This window comes from Prionailurus bengalensis, chromosome E3 (assembly GCF_016509475.1).
Source record: "Prionailurus bengalensis isolate Pbe53 chromosome E3, Fcat_Pben_1.1_paternal_pri, whole genome shotgun sequence".
Classification (NCBI taxonomy): domain Eukaryota; kingdom Metazoa; phylum Chordata; class Mammalia; order Carnivora; family Felidae; genus Prionailurus; species Prionailurus bengalensis.
The window spans coordinates 40,734,047-40,754,370 of record NC_057357.1 but is presented as its reverse complement, the minus strand read 5'-3'; the positions used below and the strand labels follow the sequence as shown (position 1 = coordinate 40,754,370).

The 20,324-nt window shown below is 41.6% G+C and overlaps 1 long non-coding RNA gene across 2 annotated transcripts; it reads left to right on the top strand.

The window, feature by feature from the left end:
* Positions 1-18,547, top strand: LOC122471884. 2 transcript variants are annotated; one of them, XR_006294297.1, is made up of 3 exons: positions 1-671; positions 2,275-2,493; positions 18,462-18,547. It is a non-coding gene; the product is annotated as an uncharacterized LOC122471884 (long non-coding RNA). The 2 variants fall into 2 exon arrangements; XR_006294296.1 differs by lacking the exon at positions 1-671 and having other exon boundaries at positions 1,941-2,493.
* Positions 18,548-20,324: the final 1,777 nt, after the last annotated feature.

Below are 20,324 nucleotides of genomic sequence, written 5' to 3'. Positions count from 1 at the left end.
ATAGGAAAATGGGGCAAGATCCAGAGAGTGAAAGGAAGAAACACAGAGAGGTGTGGTCAGAGAGAAACAGAGACAAAGAGGAAGTACAAGGAGAAAAGTGGAGACCTGGTCCAGGTATGTGGACGGGGCGAGATGGGCCAGGGGAGAGGGGATGTGTGAAGTGGCTCTGAGTGCTGGGGCAGAAAGGGCTGGTATCATGGGCATCATAGTTTCATGACTCTACGACTCCAACATCCCTGGGGCCAAGCTCTGCAGAGGCCATTGCAATTGAAAAGATGGGCATCCGTCACTTCTCCTGCAATTGTGGGGCTCAGCGTTTTGTTCTGTCATGGAGAAGGATGTCTTCAGGGAGAGTGTGCTGCTCTTTGGCACGTAAACTCCAGAGCCCACCCTGTGGGGAGGTGTCCCGGGGTCATCTGCCTCACTGCCCCAGGCCCTGTGGGGTTTCCCCCCTCCCGCCACCAGCTGGCGTCCCTCATGTTCTGAACCCAGGCATGAGGCATTGTGCTGCCCCCAGGTCCGGCACTCTGGACCTGGCAGAGTTGAACTGCTGATATTGATAAAAAAGTATTTGACAAGAAGGTCCGTATTCTCCCTCTGGAACGAGCGGTGTGCATCCAAATCGTGGGTTGCTATCCTCCTGTCCACAACCACTCTGAGGACTCCAGAAGGTAGGTGAACCTTTTAAAACACCATAGTCTTCTCTTACATCCTTCAAAGACAATTCCTTTTCCCAGCTTTCTTTTCATTTTGAAGAGATGGCCATTACTAATTGAAGGCATGATGGTCCTGTAGGAAATTGACCTACATGACTGATGGACATTATTTCATCCATCCGTATCCCTAAAGCACATTTCATTGGAAATATAAGCCACGGATGCATGTCGTAAGTTCACAACAGATGTGCAGCTCCCTGTAAGTTGCATGCTGACCTTGTCACATATGTGTCATCAGATATTATTAGTGACTTTTCAGATAAGCTCTAAACATCAAGATGGTCATGTTGGAGAATCTGGTATAGACGGAATTTCACAGATTCTAAATTAGGAATGATTTTTCATTTTTAATGTTTCTTTTTCCTTTTATGAGAGAGCCCGAGCTGGGGATGGGGGAGAGAGTGGGAGATACTGAATCTGAGGCAGGCTCCAGGCTCTGAGCTGTCAGGATAGAGCCTGACGCGGGGCTCAAACTGATGGGCTGCAAGATCATGACCTAGTGGAAGTCGGACCCTTAACCAAGTAAGCCACCGAAGCACCCAGGAATGATAGTTTATTGGCAAAGAAAGAGAAATTAAAGATAGCATAAAGGATGTCGACTTTTAATTGAAATATTCTTCACACATTTGTTGTATTCTTTTTAGGCATACATTGTAGTCCTTCCATAGATGTCTATAAATTATGTTGTACTTAAGCACAAGTGTAGCTATCCTGTGAAAGCATGCAACAGTATTATTACAGGATGGACTCTCTTCCATTGGCTGTCCCTTGTATCCCTAGGACTCATTCATTCCATAGCTGGAAGCCGGTATCTCTCTCTCAAAGGTGTCCATTCTTTATCTAACCTAAACACTAAGGTGCTCAAGACCATTACCTCTTGTTCAGCATGTGTAAATTCTGCTCTATTTTTCTGGGAACATTGCTTAAAGCATTACAAATGATGTCATTACGTTAATAAATTCGGTTTCATTCTTCACTCACAAGAAAGGAGAAGGAAAAGATTTCTTTGTGTCCCAGGCCCTGTCACTAAGACCCTTCCCAATGTGGAGAACAGGCTGGGTTGCCCAGAGCACCTTCGGTCCCTCAGCTGAGCCCTCGGGGCCTTCAACATTGCAGGAATTCCCATGGTGGCCAGCAGAGAGAGCTCGAGCACCACAGACCCGGAGGGGCGGCTTCCTCTGCCTGGGCAGTGATGGCCAGCAGAGGGCGCACCATCGGCTTTTCTGAGGAGGGCACCTGAGAGCAGGAAGGGTCGCTGTTGCTCCCAGAGGACTCAGGGCCTCTGCCGCTGCCTCAGGACAGAGAGCAGAGCTGCGTTTCCAGCGCGTTCTGCCGCCCACCCCAGGGCAGACCTTGGGAGCTTTGCAGCAACTTGGCATCTCCTGAGTCACCGGGGAGAAGCTGCCTTGTTGTGCTGAGTGCTGAGGAGGGGGCGCTGGGTGGCTTCCCTGGGCAAGCTGGTGCTGGGCAGCACAGGCACTTTCATTTTCTGGGCTGTCCCCGTGTTTCATTCCTCCCCTTCCCAGACAGTATTTGAACAAGACATATTTTACTGAAGGACTCATGGATTGCGGGGTCCCACGACATCACCTCATCGATGCAGTCGATGGTTTGTTCCGGATTCAGGCTTGTTTCCGGGAAGAAACCCTGACAGAAATTCAGAGGAACGGAAGCTGCATTCCGTTAGGACGTGAATACACGAAATGCTCATCTCAGGACCTTCTAGAAGAATGAGCTGGGACCCAGTTTCTGCGTCCTGCTGGAACCAGAGACCGAGGTAAGGGCACAAACTGTCCCCCACATCATACATCCTTTTTAAAAATTTCATGGTTATTTTTCCAACCTAGTGAAGTGATTGAAAACTACAGAAAACCTGGTAGGTAGGTGTCATTAACCTTGTGTTACCTTTTAATTTAAATTCCAGTGAGTGAAGACCCAGTGTAATGTTAGCTTCAGGTGTCCAATATAGAGTAACACTTGCACGTGTCACCTGGTGCTCATCCCAGGTGCATTCTTAATCCCCAGCAGCTGTTTCACCCATTCCCCACCTCGCTGTGGAAGCCCTCAGTTTGTTTCCCAGTGAAGAGTCTGTTTGTCACTGGGTCCTTCACCCCCCCCCCCTTTGTTTTGTTTCATTTCCACGTGTTAGTGAAATCACCTGATATTCGTCTTTCTCTGACAGGCATTTTTCACCCAGCATAACATTCTGTCGCTCCTCTGCCTCGTGGCCAATGACAAGATTTCCTGTTTTTATGGCTCAATAATATTACATTCCATGTACTACATCTCAACTTATTCATCAGTTGATGGATGCTCGGGAAATTTCCGTAATTTGGCTGTTGTAGAAAATGCTGCTGTAAACATCAGGGTGCATGTATCCCTTTGAAGGATTATTTTGTATTCTTTGTGGAAATACCTCGTAGTGAAATCGCTGGATCTTAAGGTAGTTCCATTTGCTTTTTTTTTTTTTTTTTTTTTTTTTTTTATAAATCTCCGTGATGTTTTCCAGTGTGGCTGCTCCAGTTTGCATTCCAACCCACAGTGCAAGAGGGTTTCTCTGGCCTCACATCCTTGGCAACACCTGCTGTTTCAACATTCATTGATTTTTGTCATTCTGAAAGATGTGATGTGTTATCTCGTTGTACTTTTGAGTTGTATTTTCCTGAAGATCAGTATTGTTGAGCATCTTTTCACATGGCTTTGGTATGTGTATGTCTTCCTTGGGAAAATGTCCATTCGTGTCTTCTGGCCATTTTTAACGGGATTTCTCCTTTTTTGGGTGCTGTATGATTTTATTTGTTTTGGACACTAACCCTTAATCAGATGTCGTTTGCAAATAGTATTCTGTAGGTGTTGTTGATTATTTCCTTGGTGACAGAAGCTTTTTACTTTTACCAAGTCCCATTATTTTTGCTTGTGTTTCCCTCAACTCAGGAGATATATCTACAAAGACGTTTGTACAGCCAATGTCAAATAAAATACTGCCTGTGTTAATTATCCTCTGGGATTTTTATGGTTTCAGGTTTCACACATAGGTCTTTATCCGTGTTGGATTTACTTTTGTGTATGTTGTAAGAAGGTGGTCCGTTGTTGGTCTTGTTTTGTTTCGCAGGTTGCTGTCTAGTTTTTCCAAAACCATATGTTGAAGAGATTTTTTTTAAGTGTATGTGTTTATTTTTGAGAGACGGAGAGAATGCAGAAGAGGGGCAGAGAGAAATGGGGACTGAGAATCCCACACATGCTCTGCACTGCCCTGAGATCATGACCTGAGCTGAACCCACAATCACACGCTTTGCAGCCACCCACGTGTCCCCAGACTATCTTTTCTTTTCCATTGGATATGCTTTCCTGCTGTGTTGAGAATTAATTGACCACATAGGTGTGACTTCATTTCTGCGTTTCCGTTCTATTGATCTCTGCGTCTGTGTTGTTGTTGTTGTTGTTGTTGCTGTTGTTGTTGTTGATGTTGTTTTTGGCCAGGACCATACTGTTCTGTTCCGTACAGCTTTTGAATATAACCTGAAGTCTGGAATTGTGATGCCTCCAGCTTTCGTTTTCTTCTTCAATTTTGTTTTTGCTGTTTGGGGTCTTTGTCGTTCCATACAAATCGTGGGATTATTTGTTGTAGTTCTGTGACAAATGGTTTTGTTAGTGTGATAGGGATTTCATTACATATGCAGATTGTTTTGAGGAGTGTAGACATTTTAACAGTATTTTCTGCTTCCCATCCATGAGGGTGAAATCTGTTTCCTTTTCTTTGTGTCCTCTTCCATTTCTTTCATCAGTGTTTCACAGCCTTTAGAGTACAGGTCTTTCACCTCTTTGGTTAGGTTCATTCTAGGTATCTTGGGGTATTTGGTGCACCTGTCAATGGGATGGATCCCTTACTTTCTCTTCTGTTAATTCATTATTCGTCTACAGAAATGCAATAGATTTCTGTACATTGATTTCTGTATATTGTGATTTGTCGAATTCGTATATCGATCCTAGCAATTTTCATTGGAGTCTTTCCTGTTGTTTATACAGAGCATCATGTCAGTTCCAAACAGCGAAAGTTCTGCTTCTTCCTGGCCAATTTGGATGCCTCGTTTCTTTTTTTGTCTGATTGCTGTGGCTAGGACTTCCTGTACTATGTGGAATAATAGTGGTGAGAGGGGTCTTCCCTGTCTTGTCCCTGACCTTGGAGGAAACACTTTCAATGTTTCCCCATTGAGGATGAGATGAGTTGTGGGTTTTTCCTAGATGACCTTTATTATTTGCAGGTAGGTTGAGTCTCAATGTACTTTGCTGAGGGTTTTTATCATGAATGGATGTGACATTTTGTCAGATGGTTTTCCTGCATCTGTTGAAAGCATCCTATTGTTCTTATCCTTTCTTCCATTACTGTGGTGCATCATGTTGATTGATCTGTGAATGTGGAACCACCCTTGCAGCCCGGGAATATATCCCACTTGATTATGGTAAATGATTCTATTCATGTATTGTTGACTTTAATTTGAAGGTATTTTAATGAGAATTTGTGCATACGTACTCATCAGGCTGTTGGTCTGCAGTTTTATTTTAAAAATTTTAAACATCTTTTTAAATGCTTATTTCTTTCCTTAGATAGAGTACATAAAAGTGAGGGAGGGGCAGAGAGACAGGGAGAGAGAGAATCCTGGCCATGCCCCACATTGTCATGGCAGGGCCCAACGTGGGACTCGAACCCACGCACCGCAAGATAATGTCCTAATCCAAAATTAAGAGTTGGACGGTAAACCGACCGAGCCACACCGGCGCCCCGGCAGTTTTCGTTTTTGGTGGAGGCTTTATCTGGTGTTGGTATCAGGGTAATGATGGCCTCATAAGATGAATTTGTAAGTTTTCCTTCTTTTTTACTTTTTGTAATAATTCGAGGAGAATACATATTACCTCTTCCTTAAATGGATGGTAGAATTCATCAGGGAGGCCCTCTGGCCCTGAACTCTTGTGTTGGGGAGATTTTTTTCTTTCCTTACTGATTTGATTTCTTTCTGTTTTCAGATTTTATGTATCTTCCTGTTTCAGTTTTGGTAGTCTTTGTGTTTCTAGGAATTTGTCCATTTTTCTCAGAGTGTCCAATTTGTTGCATATAGTTCATAATATTATCCTCTAACTGTATTTTTGTAGTGTTGACTGTTGTTTCTCCTTTCTTATTTGTGAGTTTCTTTATTTGAGTCCTTTCTCTCTTCTTTGTGAAAACTCTGCCTAGGAGGTTTTCATGTTGATTACTGTTTTCAAGGAACCAGCCCCTGGTTTCATTGATTTGGTCTAGTGTCTTTTTGGTTTGTATATCCCTTATTTCTGCCTTAATCTCTATTATTTCCTTCCTTCTGCTATTCTTCTCATTCCTTTAGTTGTAAGTTAGGAGTGTTTGAGATTTTTCTTGCTCTTTAAGGTAGGCTTGTATTGCTATATACTTCCATCTCAGATTGCTTTTGCCGCATTCCAAAGGTTTTTACCAGTGTATTTTCATTTTCATTTGTTTCAGTGTATTTTCTCATTGATTTCCTATTTGACCCATTCATTTCATAGCATGTTATTTAACCTCCCTTTATTTGTGGCCTTTCTCCCTGTGTGTGTGTGTGTGTGTGTGTGTGTGTGTGTGTGTGTATGAGTGTGGTTAACTTCAAGTTTCCTAGCTTTGTGGTCAGAAAAGATGCTTGGTCTGAGCTCTGTCTTTGGGTACCTGTTGAGGTCTGATGTGTGATGTAGAATGTGATCATTTCTGGAGAATGCCCCATGGGCGCTTGAAAAGAATATGTACTCTGCCATTTTAGTATGGAGTGTTCTGAATACATCTGTTAAATGCATCTGGTCCAGTGTGTCATTCAAAGCCATTGTTTCCTTGTTGATTTTCTGTTTACAGGTTCTGTCCATTGATGTGACTGATGTGTTACAGTCCTCTATTATCGTTGTATTATTATCAATTCCTTTATGGTTTTGTTAAGTGCTTTATATGTTGGTGACTGCATATTGGGCGCATCAAAATTTACAACCATTGGATCTTCTTGTGTGGCTGTCCCCTTTAGTATGAGATAGTGTCTATCTTCATCTCATTACAGCTTTATTTATTTTTTTAATATCAGTCTTAGTTGACATATAGCACATTCTCTGTTTCGGGAGTAGAATCCAGTGATTCATCCCTTACATACGACACCCAGCACTCATGACAACAAGTGCTCCCCTTAATACTGGTCTGCCATCTAGCCCAGCACCGACACATCTCCCCCTATCAACCCTCACTCTTCTTCTCTACGGTTAAGAGACTCATGTGGTTTGTCACCACTCTTCTCTTTTCCTGCCCCCTTCCCATGTTTTCATCTGTTTTGTTTCTTCAATTCCACACGAGTGAAATCATATATGTGTCTTTCACCGATTGGCATATTTCACTTGGCATAATACATTCTAGGTCCATCCACATCGTGGCAAGTGGCAGGATTTCATTCTTTTTGAAGCTGAGTTACATTTCATTGTATATACGTATGTAAATATTTATATACATATGAGCATACACGTGAGTACATATGCGTATACATGCACACACACACACACACACACACACACACACACCACAAGTTCTTTATACCTTCATCAGTTGATGGATACTTGGGTTTTCTCCAGAGTTTGGCTACTGTTGATAATGCTGCTATAAATATTGGGTGCATGCAATTTTACTACTAGGTACTGACCCAAAGGGTACCAAACTACACTCTCGGTTTTAAAGTTTATTTTGCCTAATACAAGTATTGCTACTGGCTTTCTTTTGACATTGTTGTCATGCTAAATGTTTTTTCATTCCCTCCTTTTAAATGTGCAGGTGACATATGTTCAAATAAGGCTTGGTAGGCAGCATCTAGATAGGCCTTGGTTTTTTTTTTTGTTTTGTTTTGTTTCTTTTCTTTTCTTTTCTTTTTTTTTTTTTTTTTTTTTTTTTTTGTCCATTCTGACACCCTATCCTTGTCTTTTGATTGGAGCATGTAGTCGATTTACATTCAGAGTAATTACTGATAGGTATATATTTAGTGCCATTCTACTAGTTGTTTTGCCATTGTTTCTTGATGTTTTCTCTGATCCTTTCTTGTCTGTAACACTTTTGGTCTTTCGTTTCCACTCCAAGAGTCTGATTTAAATATTCTTTTCTTTTGACTGGTAGTACATTTCTTTACTGATTTCTATATTTCTTCTTTGTTAAAATTTAAGCCCAAGTTAGTTACCTTATAGTGGAATACAGTTTCAGGATTAGAATTTAGTGATCCATCAATTACAAAATATATCCAGTACTCATCCCAAGTGCTCCCCCCCCCCGAGTGCCCATCACCTATTTAGCCCATACCCCTATTCAGAAACCTTCCTGGAGTCCTGAGCTTCTTCCCTCTATTTAACAGTCTCTTATCGTTTGACTCCCTCCCTGTTTGTATCTTATTTTTGCTCTCCTTTCACTATGTTCATCAGTGTATTAAATTCCACACATGAGAGAAATCATATGATGTGTGTCTTTCTCTGACATATTATGGTTAGCATAATAAAGTCTGGTTCCATCCACCGTGTTGCAAATAGCAAGATTTCACTCTTTTTGATCGCCAAGTAATATTCCACTGTATGAATATACCACATCTTCTTTACCCATTCATCTGTAAATGGTCATTTGGGCTCTTTGCATAATTTAGCTATTGTTGATAATGCTGCTATAAACATTGGAGTGCATGTGCCTCTTCAAGTCAGCGTTAGTGTATCCTTTGGATAAATGCCTCTTAGTGCAGTTGCTGGGTCGTAGTGTAGTTCTCTTACTGTTTTTTATAACGAATCTCCATACTCTTTTCCAGAATGGCTACACCACTTTGCATTCCCATCACCATTGCAAAAGCGTTCCCTTTCTCTGCATCCTTGCCAACACCTGTCATTTCCTGAGATGTTAATTTTAGCCATTCTGATAGGTGTGAGGGGATATCTCATTGTGGTTTTGATTTGTATTTCACTTATGACGAATGAGGTTGAGCATCTTTTCGTGTATGACCAATCTGGATGTCATCTTTGTTAAAGTGTCTCTTCATGTCTTTTGCCCGTTTCTTCACGGGGTTATTTGGTTTTTGGGTGTTGAGTGTGATATGTTCTTTATAGATTTTGGATAGTAACCCTTTATCTGATAGGTCACCTGCAAATATCTTCTCCCATTCCATTCAATTTCCTTTTAGTTTTGTTGATTGTGTCCTCTTCTGTGCAGAAGCTTTTTATCTTGAGATCTCAATAGTTCATTTTTGTTTTTATCGCCCTTGTTTCTGGAGTCTTGACAAGCAATATGTTGCTGCAGTCAGGATCAAAGAGGTAGGTTGCCCTTTTTCTCCTCTAGGATTTTGATGGTCTCCTGTCTTACACTTAGATCTTTCATCCCTTTTGAGGTGTGTGTGAGAGAGAGAAAGAGAGAGAGAGTCAGAGAGAGAGAGAGAGACAGAGACAGAGACAGAGAGAGACAGAGAGAGACCCAGAGGTTTAAGAACATAGTCCAGGTTCATTCTTCTCACTGTCCATTTTTCCCAGTACCATGTGCTGAAGAGACTCTTTTTTTCCTTTGGATATTCTCCTGTTTGGTCAAAGATGACTCGGCCATAATTTTGAGGGTCCATTTCTGGGTTCCCTATTCTGTTCCTTTGATCTATGTGTCTGTTTTTGTGCCCGTCCCATACTGTCTTGATGATTGCGGCTTTCTGATGCACCGTAAAGTCCAGAATTGTAATGTCTCCAGTTTTGTTTTTTTCTTTTTCAACATTACTTTGGCTCTTTGGGGTCTTTTCTGGTTCCATACAAATTTTAGGATTGTTTGTTCAAGCTCTGGAAGAATGCTGGTGTTATTTTGATAGGAATTACATTGAATTTGTCCATTGCTTTGGGTAGTATTGACATTTTCACAATATTTGTTCTTCTAATCCATGAGCATGGGATGTTTTTCCATTTCTTTGTGTCTTCTTCACCTTCTTTCATAGATGTTGTATGGTTTGTTCTTTTAACTTTTTTAATGTTTATTTATTTTCAAGAGAGTGAGCGAGCGAGCAAAAGCCCATGAGCAAGGGAGAGGCAGAGAGAGGGAGACACAGAATCTGAAGCAGGATCCAGGCTCCAAGCTGTCAGCACAGAGCCCATCACAGGACTCAAACCCACAAACACGGGATCATGTCCTGAACCGAAGTTGGCACTTAACCGACTGAGCCACCCAGGCGCCCCTCTATTGTTTTAATGTACTGATCTTTTGCCTCTTTGTTTAGATTTATCCCTGGGTATTTTATGCTTTTCAGTGCAGTTGTAAATGAGATCAATTCCTTAATTTTCTTTCTGTTGATTCATTATTGGTGTATAGAAATGCAATCAACTTCTGTATATTGATTTTATATTCTGAGACTTTCCTAAATTCCTGTATCAGTCCTAGAAGTTTTTTGGTGGAGTCATTTGGGTTTTCCACGGAGAGCATCATATCTGTGAGGAGGGAAAGTTTGACCCCTCCTTGCCAACTTGGACACCTTGTATTTCTTTTTGTCGTCTGATTGCTGAGGCTGGGACTTCCAACAGAAGTAACAGTGCTGAGAATGGACATCCCTGTCGTGTTCCTGACCTTAGGGGGAAAGCTCTCAGGTTTTCCCCATTGAAGATGTTATTAGCTGTAGGACTTTCATATCTGGACATTCTCATATTGAGGGACGATCCTTCTATCCCTCCTTTCATGAGGGTTTTTTTTTTTTTTTCATCAAGAAAGGATGCTGCTGCATTTTGTCAAATGTTTATTCTGCATCTATTGAGCGGCTCATGCGGTTGTTATCCTTTCTTTTATCAACGTGATATATCACATCAGTTGATTTGCGGATATTGAATCGGTTGTGCATCCCAGGAATAAAATCCACCTCGTTGTGCTGAATAATTCTTTTTATGTATTCTCGGATCCAGTTTGCCACTCTTTGTTGAGATGTTTTGCATCCATGGTCATCAGGGAAATTGGTCTGTAGTTTTCCTTTTTAGTGGGGTCTTTGTCCAGCTTGCACTCAAGGCCATGCTGGCCTCATAGAATGAGTTTGGAAGTGTTCCCTCCATTTCTCTGCCCATGACCTTATCTTGTTCTTTCATTTGGGATGCCTTCCTCTCGTCTTGGAATTTGGGTTGAGTATTTGCCATCTCTGTGTTACCAAAGCTCATTGTGTTACCTGCCTGTGAGTTGAATGGTTTTATGAAGAGGAGGTCATCCAATGTCCAGGGCCTGGCACTTCACGGAGTGTCTGTGGCGTGTGTTGCGTGCACTGTTTTGTGTTCTGGCTGCACTATCCTTCAGGTCAGTGGTATGGTCAAGGTAGGGTCCTTGGCCAGAATGTGGTGAGTCTGATCTAGGTCTGCTCTGATCTGCTTGCTAAATGAGACTTGAAACGACTGCTCCTAGAAGTGAAGCCCTGCACAACTCTTTGGTCAAGAGAGGTGGTGTGGTCATGGGCTTCACCTGGTCTTCTGGGGAAGGGGCCAGCTCCACTGGGACTGAGGCAACCCTGAATGACCTAGAAGGCCAGTCTTGCCAGAGCACAGGAAGGTGGGGTTGGTGTTAGCAGCTTAGGCAGCCAGTGTGGGAACTGCCTTGTTTCCAGCAGACGGCTCTGTGTTTATGCTGGGGGGCAGGGGGCAGGGGGAAGAGCAGGGAAATGGCCCCACGCAGCTCCTCTGTCCTAGCTCTTTGTCCTCTCATTGTGAACACTGCTTCTCAGGGATGGTCTCCACGATGAGTGTATAATCTCCCCACTGTGTGCACCAGGCTTTGTCCAGATCACTGTTTCCATGCCATCTGCCTGCAAGTTGTTGGCTGCCTTCTCTTCAGGAGTAGGCCGGTGCCCTCGGGGCTGTGTCCCAGCCAAGGCTTCCAACCTTTGAAACTCCACATTCTCGGGGTGCCTGGATGGCTTGGTTAAGTGTCTGCCTCTTGATCCTGGTTCAGATCATGACCTCGTGGTCATGGGACTCTCTATTTCCCTCTTGTCCTGCCCCTCCCTTGCATGGGCCCTCTTTCTCTCTCTCTCAAAATAAATAAACTTAAAAAAATTAGGGGCATGGAATACCTGGTTTAGGCAAGACTGCCTCTCTGAGGGGAATGGCAAGGATCTATGAGATGTATTTCCAGCACTGGCTAGGAAATTCTTTGCTGACTGGTTAAAGGTTACATTCCTACAGGAATGAGATTACGTTTAGTGACATGGGGCCTTAGCATAAGTAACTCCATGGTGGGCCTGTGATTTTTCTTAACATTCCAAAGCCAAATTTCATTTATACATTTTTTATTACATATATAGCCCGAAATAAGATTTTAGCCATCTACTGGCGGCCCGATGATCATATCCTGTGCCACTGTAACTATCTCCTAATCATAGAGGAAGATCAACTCTGTGGCTCTAAGTTACTTTGATCTATGTTACTAAGATCTTTGTGAGTCTAGGTTACTGTTGGCCTTTTGATGTCTTTCACCCAGGGACCGACCCCCAGCGAGGTTGCTGAGCCATCATTTAGGCACAGAAGCACCCTTTCCAAGTCACCTGTCCCTAAAGCGTTGTCTTTCCCTCTGGTACTTCCGGGACCTATCCTTTGGCAAGTCACGTATCCTCATGCAAACCTGTCAAAGTGGACCAGAAAAAGCTGCTTGCCTGTGACTGCCACTTCATGGTCACATCTTATCCTTCTGAAACCCCTCGAATTCCCTATTGTTCTTCCAGTCTTTGAATATCTCTTTGATTTGGAAACATTTGATTCTCTTGTATTCCTGATAAAAAATATGTGTGAAAATATTAAACCAAGGATTCTTTACAATCACTGAGCCAGTCACAATGATTCATCTGGCCGTGTGAACATTTTTAGTTTTGACAGTGTTCAGGCATGAAATGAAGTATATACTGTAAAATCTGAGTATCATTCATTATCCAGGATAACCACCTTTATGGAAAGCCTTTCAATGACATGCTCGTTCAAGATCAGAAAAACACTTAATTTACAGACCACATAATAGAGTGGTATATACATACGTTATTATCTTAAAGTATGTAAAGTAGATGTTTCTATGAAGTGTTTATCATGAATTCAGTTTTCTCTACCGTGAATGCTATTATTTCAATTAAACAATAGTAAGAACAACAAGAATAGGTACTTGGCCATCACTAGTAACTAATATTAGAACTAGTCATATAATATCATGTGTCGCACACATAAAACCACGATTACTAATAATCTTGTCATTTGTGATGGGTTTCTAGTTACCAGAAAAATGGGGAAGATATTATTGAGTCTCTACATACAACAGACTGTTTTCTGACTATGGATGTCATATGAGTTGGTACATGATCGCAATCGGTATCCCGAAGAGATATGGTAGTATTAACTAAAGTTTATATTTGTATTCAGATTGCTTCGGTTTGAACCTCTTCTGTCCCAGACTCATCCCAGCTGGCACAGTAGAGTCATCCTGTCTCCTTAGGCTCCACTTGGCCATGACAATTTTTAGATTTTTCCATATTTTACATAATCTGCAAAGTTTTGAGGGTGCGTTTGTAGAATGTATTTTGTAGAATGATCCCTGGTTGGGATATGTCTACCGTTTGTTCAAATGCTTAGGCCAGAGTTACCGTGTTTTGGAGCAGAAGATCCAGAGGCATAACGCCATCCATAATTACCACTTCACATGAAGGTTGTTCACTCTGAAGATTGGGGTCTTTTGTGGTTCCATACACATTTTAGGACTGTTCTAGTTCTGTGAAAAATGTTGTTGGTGTTTTGATGGAAATTGCATTAATCGTGTCCATTGCTTTGGGAAGTAGAGACATTTTCACTATATTTGTACTTCCGACCCATGAGTATGGAATGCCCTTCCATGTCTTTGTGTCATCTTGAATTTCATCACTGTTTTATACTTTTCAGAGTATAGGTCACTCTCCACTTTGGTTAGATTTATTCATAGGCATCTCATTATATGGTGCACAAGTGTAAATAGGACTGTGTTCTTAATTTCTATTTCTACTGCTTCAGTATTGTTTTCTCCAAATACAACAGATTTCTGCACAGTGATTTGTATCCTGTGACATTGCTGAATTCATTTCTCAGTTCTAGCAGTTATTGGGTGGACTCTTTAAGGTTTTCTATATAGTGTCATGTACTCTGCAAAGTGTGAAAGTTTCACTTCCTCCAGATTTGGATTTGTTTTATATTTTATTTTGTTTTATTTTATTTTATTTTATTTTATTCATTTTATTTTATTTATTCTATTCTATTTATTTTATTTTATTTTATTTATTCTATTCTATTCTATTTTATTTTATTTTATTTATTCTATTCTATTTTATTTTATTTTATTTCATTTTATTTAATTTATTTTCTTTATTTTATTTTACTTATTTCATTTTATTTATTCTATTCTAGTCTTTTCTATTTTATTTATCTTATTAATTTATTTTTATTTTATTCTATTTTATTTTATTTATTTTATTTATTTTGTTTTATTTATTTCATTTTATTGTGTTTATTCTATTTTATTTATTTTATTTTATTTTATTTATTTTATTTTATTCATTCTATTCTATTTTATTTTATTTATTTTATTTTATTTTATTTATTTTATTTTATTCTATTCTATCCAATTTTATTTTATTTTATTTATTTTATTTATTTTATTTTATTTATTTATTTTATTTATTTTATTTTATTTTATTTATTCTATTTTATATATTTCGTTTTATTTTATTTTATTTATTTTATTTTATTTTATTTTATTTATTTCAGTTTAGTTCCATTTCGTTTGTCTGCTGGCTGTGGCTAGGACTTCCAGTAATTTATTAAAACTGGTAAGAGTAAACATCTTGGTCTTTTTCCTGACCTTACAGGAAAACCTCTCAGATTTTCCCGATTGAGGTGGATTATAACTGCAGGGTTTTCATAGATAACCTTTATTACGTTGATGTACGTTTCCTGTAAACCTAGTTTAGGGGGTTATAATCCTGAGTGGATGTTGTACTTTGTCAAATGCTCCTTTCTTCATGTATTGAGATGACCGTATGGTTCTTTTCTTTTAAAGTTTATTAATCTTGAGAGAGACAGAGCGTAAGCAGGGGAGGGGCAGCGAGAGAGGGAGACCCAGAATTCGAAGGAGGCTCTTGGCTCTCAGCCTTCAGCACAGAGTCTGACATGGGACTCGAACTCACGAATTGTGAAGTCATGACCTGAGCTGATGTCAGACTGTTAAAGGATTGAGCCACCAAGGTGCCCCGATCATGCGGTCCTTATCCTTTCTCCTGTTGATGTATTGTGTCACATTGGTTGATAGGCAAATATTGAACCACCTTGGCTGCTTGGGAATAAATCCCACCGAATTGTGGGATACATTTACTCTTGTTACATCTTCTTTTTGGGTTGTACCCTTTACTGTTATACAGTGTCCTCCTCTCTCTCTTGTTATGTACTTTTTTTAAGTGTATTTTTTTTTATAAGTGTTGCTACTCTAGGTTTCATTTGACACTAATGTGTGCAATGTTTCTCTGTCCTCTCTCTATCATTCTTGAGGTGTAGAGTGGGTCACTTATAGGCATACAAATCGGTTTTGTTTTTTCATCCATGCTTACAACCCGCGTCTCTAGATTGGAGCATTCACTCCATTTACCTTCAAAGTAATCATTGATACGTACGTACGTATGGCCATTTTATTGCCTGTTTGGCTGTGGTTTCTAATGATTTTCTCTGATCCTTTCTTGCCTTTCTTTCATGTTTTGCTTCTTTTCTTTAGTGATATAGTTTGATTTCCTTATCTCTGTTCTTAGCATATTTATGATTGGTTTTAGCATATGGTCACTGTCAGGTGTTTATATAACCTCTTCTGCATTTAGCGGTTCGTATTAAGTTGATGGTCATTTACCTTCGCACCCAATATTTTCTCCTCCCTAGGTTTTTGGTAGACGTTATTACAATTCAAATCCATTTCTCTGAGTTCCTTAACTGATTTGCTTTGCAGACATATTCATTTTTTACTTGATTTGTGTCTTCTGTCTCTAAACTGTCACTGTTGGTCTCTCCTTTCCACTCAAAGAATATCCCTCTTAATAGTTCTTGCAGGATGGGTTTAGTGGTACAAACTCCTTTAGTTTTTGTTTGGGAAAGTCTGTGTCTCCTTCCATTCTGAAGGATAGCCTTGCTGGATAGAATAATGTTGGCTGCTGATTTTTCCATTCAGCACTTTGAATATGTGATGTCGCTAGCTTCTGGCTTGTCGAGTTTCTGTTCAGAAATCGGGTAGCTCGCCTTATGGGTCTTCCCTTCTGAGTTAAGGTCTTCTGTCTTGCTGCTTTTAAGAGTTTTTCTTTACTGTCACTGTAATTTGCAAGTTTGGTTACAATATGTTTGTGTGTGGGTCTGATTTTGTTGATGTTGATGGGAGTTCTCTAGTCTCCTGGATGTGGATGTTTGTTTCCCTCCCCCAATTGGGGACGTTTTCAGCTATTATTTCCTCAAATACATTTTTGGCCCCAAATTCTCTTCCTCCTGGGAGTCCTACAATATGAATATTATTATCTTTCCTGTAGTCACTGAGTTCCCTTAGTCTCATCTCACGTTGCAGAATCCTGTGCTCTCCTTGGTTCAGTGTGATTAATTTCCAACACTCAGTCTTCGAGGTCACTAGTTTGTTCGCCTGCTTCTTCCATCCCTCTGTTCATTCCAGCTAGCGTGTTTCCCCTTTATTGTGTCCTCAATGTGTACTGTGTTATTTCTTATCTCCATGTCAGGGGTCTCACTCTTCTACTCATTTCGCAACTCCAGTGAGTATCCTTATGATCATTGCTTTCAATTCAGTATCAGGTATGTTACTAATATCTCTTTGGCTTAGATCTCTGGCTGTGACTTTGACTAGGTCTTTCATTGTGGATAAACATCTCTGTGTGTCCATTTTGTCTGTCTCTCTGGGTCTATTTCTCTGTGTTAAGAAAGTCAGCTGTGCCTTCTGATCTTGAAATTAACAACGGTCTGAAAAAGAGGTCCTGGAGTCCTCAGTAGTGCACGTCTCCATTTATAGGACCTGGACCTTCAGGAGGATATCGCATGGGTATTGCTCACTCCCTGCTATTGTGTCTGTGTTACTTTTCCTTTCAGTGTAGATGTCTGCAGTGATTGCGTGCCTGTTGTGGGCTGTGCTTACACTCAGTGGTGTCAGTGGGACCCAGGCAGGCCAGCTGTGGGGTGGTATGCCGGCTGGGTAACTTGGGAGCAGGGCAGGAGTGTTAGCAAAATTGCACAAGGCTACTAGTCCTATGCCAGGTTTCCCGATGTCCTTTGGTGGCTCCGGGCTGTGGACCAGCGGTGGAAGCTAGGGGCGTGAGGATATGCACAGAGCATGTCTGTGCCTGGGGACATGTGGCTGGGTGAGACAGATGAGGGTGCCTGGATGTGCACAGCTGGGTGAGGTGCAGATGTGCACAGCGTGCTGTGGCAGCTATGCGTGCAGCTTGTCGGACAGGGTGCCCTTGTGGTTTTAAGAATGTTTGCCCTGAGGGGCGCCTGGGTGGCGCAGTCGGTTAAGCGTCCGACTTCAGCCAGGTCATGATCTCGCGGTCTGTGAGTTCAAGCCCCGCGTCAGGCTCTGGGCTGATGGCTCAGAGCCTGGAGCCTGTTTCCGATTCTGTGTCTCCCTCTCTCTCTGCCCCTCCTCCGTTCATGCTCTGTCTCTCTCTGTCCCAAAAATAAATAAATGTTGAAAAAAAAAAAAAAGAATGTTTGCCCTGAGACAAGCAGGCTTGGTGTGGTGAGTCCCCCTGTGAACCCTTGGGACTGGCGCGCTGCCTAACGGGTTAGGTAGCAAGTGTCTGTGCAGCCTCAGCCTCTGGTGGGTGCTTCTATGCTTATTCTGGGAGGCTGGGGGAGAAGAATGGTGCCTGTGAGCTCCCTCATTGTTGAAGTCCTCCAACACACAGGAATCAGCATGAATACATCTGTCTCCTGTTGCCTTGGCATGTGTAAAATGCCACGTTGACGTTGCCTGTCTACACAGGCAGGGACCTGGCTAGCACTCATCCTCCTGGATCACCCAGTGCTGGGTCAGCTGACCTCCAAAGCTCCAGGATCTAAACTCAAGGAAATTCAGCCGCTCTGGGTTTTAATGCCAAATGTTAAGGAGATTAGTCTTCTCTGTGTGAGCTCCCTGGTGTGAGGGCTCACTTTCTCTGCCCTCTCTGCAGGCAGCCAGCCTCCACCTTTCTGACATTCCTAACCTTTCTGATGCAGCTTCTCTCTACTGCGGTGTGGAGTTTGTTCTGCCCGTCTTTGGATCGCTCTCTGGTTCATGGACTTGGATGTGGATGTTATGTAGTTGAACACATGGGACAGGGTGAGCTCAGGGTCCTCTTACTCTGCTATTATTAAGTTTTTAAATGTCTTATTTTGTATTTTTGAGACATGGGCAGACAGACTCATATCACCCATGCACTTCAGGATTTGAAAGGAACTTTGCAACATTTGCTTCTAGTATTTTATGTTTTGAAACCCTTTTTAATGAGGTATAATTTACATATAGCAAAGCCTGAAGTTAAAGGGTATAATTTGGTGAGACAGGAGGGTACAGGACCATGGGTACAGCACCATGAAATCGTATGTTTTCTCCCTAAACCTTTCATCACGATCCCTTTGTGTCTAACGCTAATGTTGCTTTTGAAGTAACGACTACTTTTTTTTTTTTTACTTTTTCAGATATTGCCCAGGTGTCTGAAAGCCTGCATTGAGCTGAGCCTTAAGAGAGAAGTTTGGAATTCAGTTTTGAGAGTAGACAGCCAGTCCAAGAAAGCCTTGTAATTGGCTCTTAGATTTAAGTTGTGAGAGATTGTGGATGCCTCGCGAGTGCCTGGATCTAGATGTGGGCCTTGTTCTGAGAACAGGTGAGCTAAATACCTAACCTGAGATTGAGCAAACTGTACTTTTTCTTTGGAGATTTTATGGGCATTTTAAAACCAGAAGTTTTCCCAAGGGGGTTCTGTCTTCGTGTGAAGAGGCACCAGCCAGGGAGCAGAGAAGCAAATCATCTACACATTGTAACAAAGTCGAGCCTGAAGAACGCTTTCCATCATCCAAATCAGCCTTTAAGGTTTGTGGGACACGTGAAGCACTCTGTGAAACCCAGGGAGGTTGCAGTCCAGATGTATTGTCATTCGCTGCGTGTGACGGTCAAAAGATACTGGCTATCCTCATCAACTAGAATGCTAAAAACTGCAGCACATGGGTCGTGTAGAGTGAAAACTTTGCTTTCAGGAAGAGTGGATGTTGGTAGAGTGTGAGGTTTAGGAAGAAGGGGATGTCGAGGGATTACAGCGCTATTGATTTCTCGGAATTCCTGGACAAAATACTATCCTCAGCAGTTGGGTTTTCTCACAGGTGAAATAGAGGTGTTATCTGGACTACTGCAGGGGATCATGAGGCCATGAGCCTTGTAACATTCTATTATGGTGTGGATGCCTTGAAGGCCTTCGTAATTGAAAAGATATTAACTCTAGGCAGAAGTTTTGCAAGGTCAATTTGAATCTTGACGGGAGGTACACTGTGGATTCTGCCAAGACCAGTTGAAGATTTTGCCCATAAAGAGGATGGGAGCTGATCCAATAGGAATAAATGATCAGTACCTCCAGACTCAGCTTCAGGACCAGCACAGACATGGCACAGCAAAGGTGTCAGAGGATCATCTGTTTCCCCTTTTTGCTATTTTGGTTAATGTTGTCAAATCGTAGGTCGTGGATCTCAAGTTCAGAGTATCTGCACATTATTTTAGAAAATCCTTCAAAGGATCCTCTTGTCGAATAGAGATTCCAGGTCTCCTGAGGGAGGCACTCAATCAGTACTATCTTAAAGTTAGATCTATATTGTAAAAGAGAGGGTAAATGGTCAAAATGTCCTTATGTAAGACTTGTAAGTTAGGTGCCAACCTTCTGGCCTTAAAGGCACTGAGAAAAGCAAGTTCTTGCAGACTTGCCCTCTGAGGGCTCTTCTCAGGAAAAGCCACCTGTGAGACCCTCATGCCCTCCTTATCCAGGATTGTCAGAGATGAAATATCTTACCCTCGAAAGGAAGGCACATTCAATGTATCTATTGACTAAAATGCTTCATGGTGAATTTGGTCCCATGAAGGGTCCATTTTCGTTGCAATATTCTAAGCAAACAAAAGGACCTGAGCACAGTTGCAGACAACCCTGAGCAATATATACAAGTGTTCCAAAAGCTAACCCAGGGTGCTGGGGAATAAAAAGACACAGGCCATCCCTAACAAAGGGGAATCTAACACCCTTTTACTGTTTTTCCTAATACATTCGGGTTACCGTAACTGTATGGGGCAGTTACTCCCTCATTCGTTTCCTGGGTCAATGATTATGGTGATTAGAGCCAGGGGTCTCTTGTTGGTCTCCCTCAGAATGGAGGCTTTCAGGAATATTCCCAAGCCGCTGCCAAAACTCCTTTTAATCAGTGGAAGTTCTCTGTCTTCTCTGTCCTGACATGGACTGTCTAATTCCACTTGTTGCTGGAAAAAAACCTGGCGTCTGCTCAACTGTTCAAGTTGACAGACTTTAG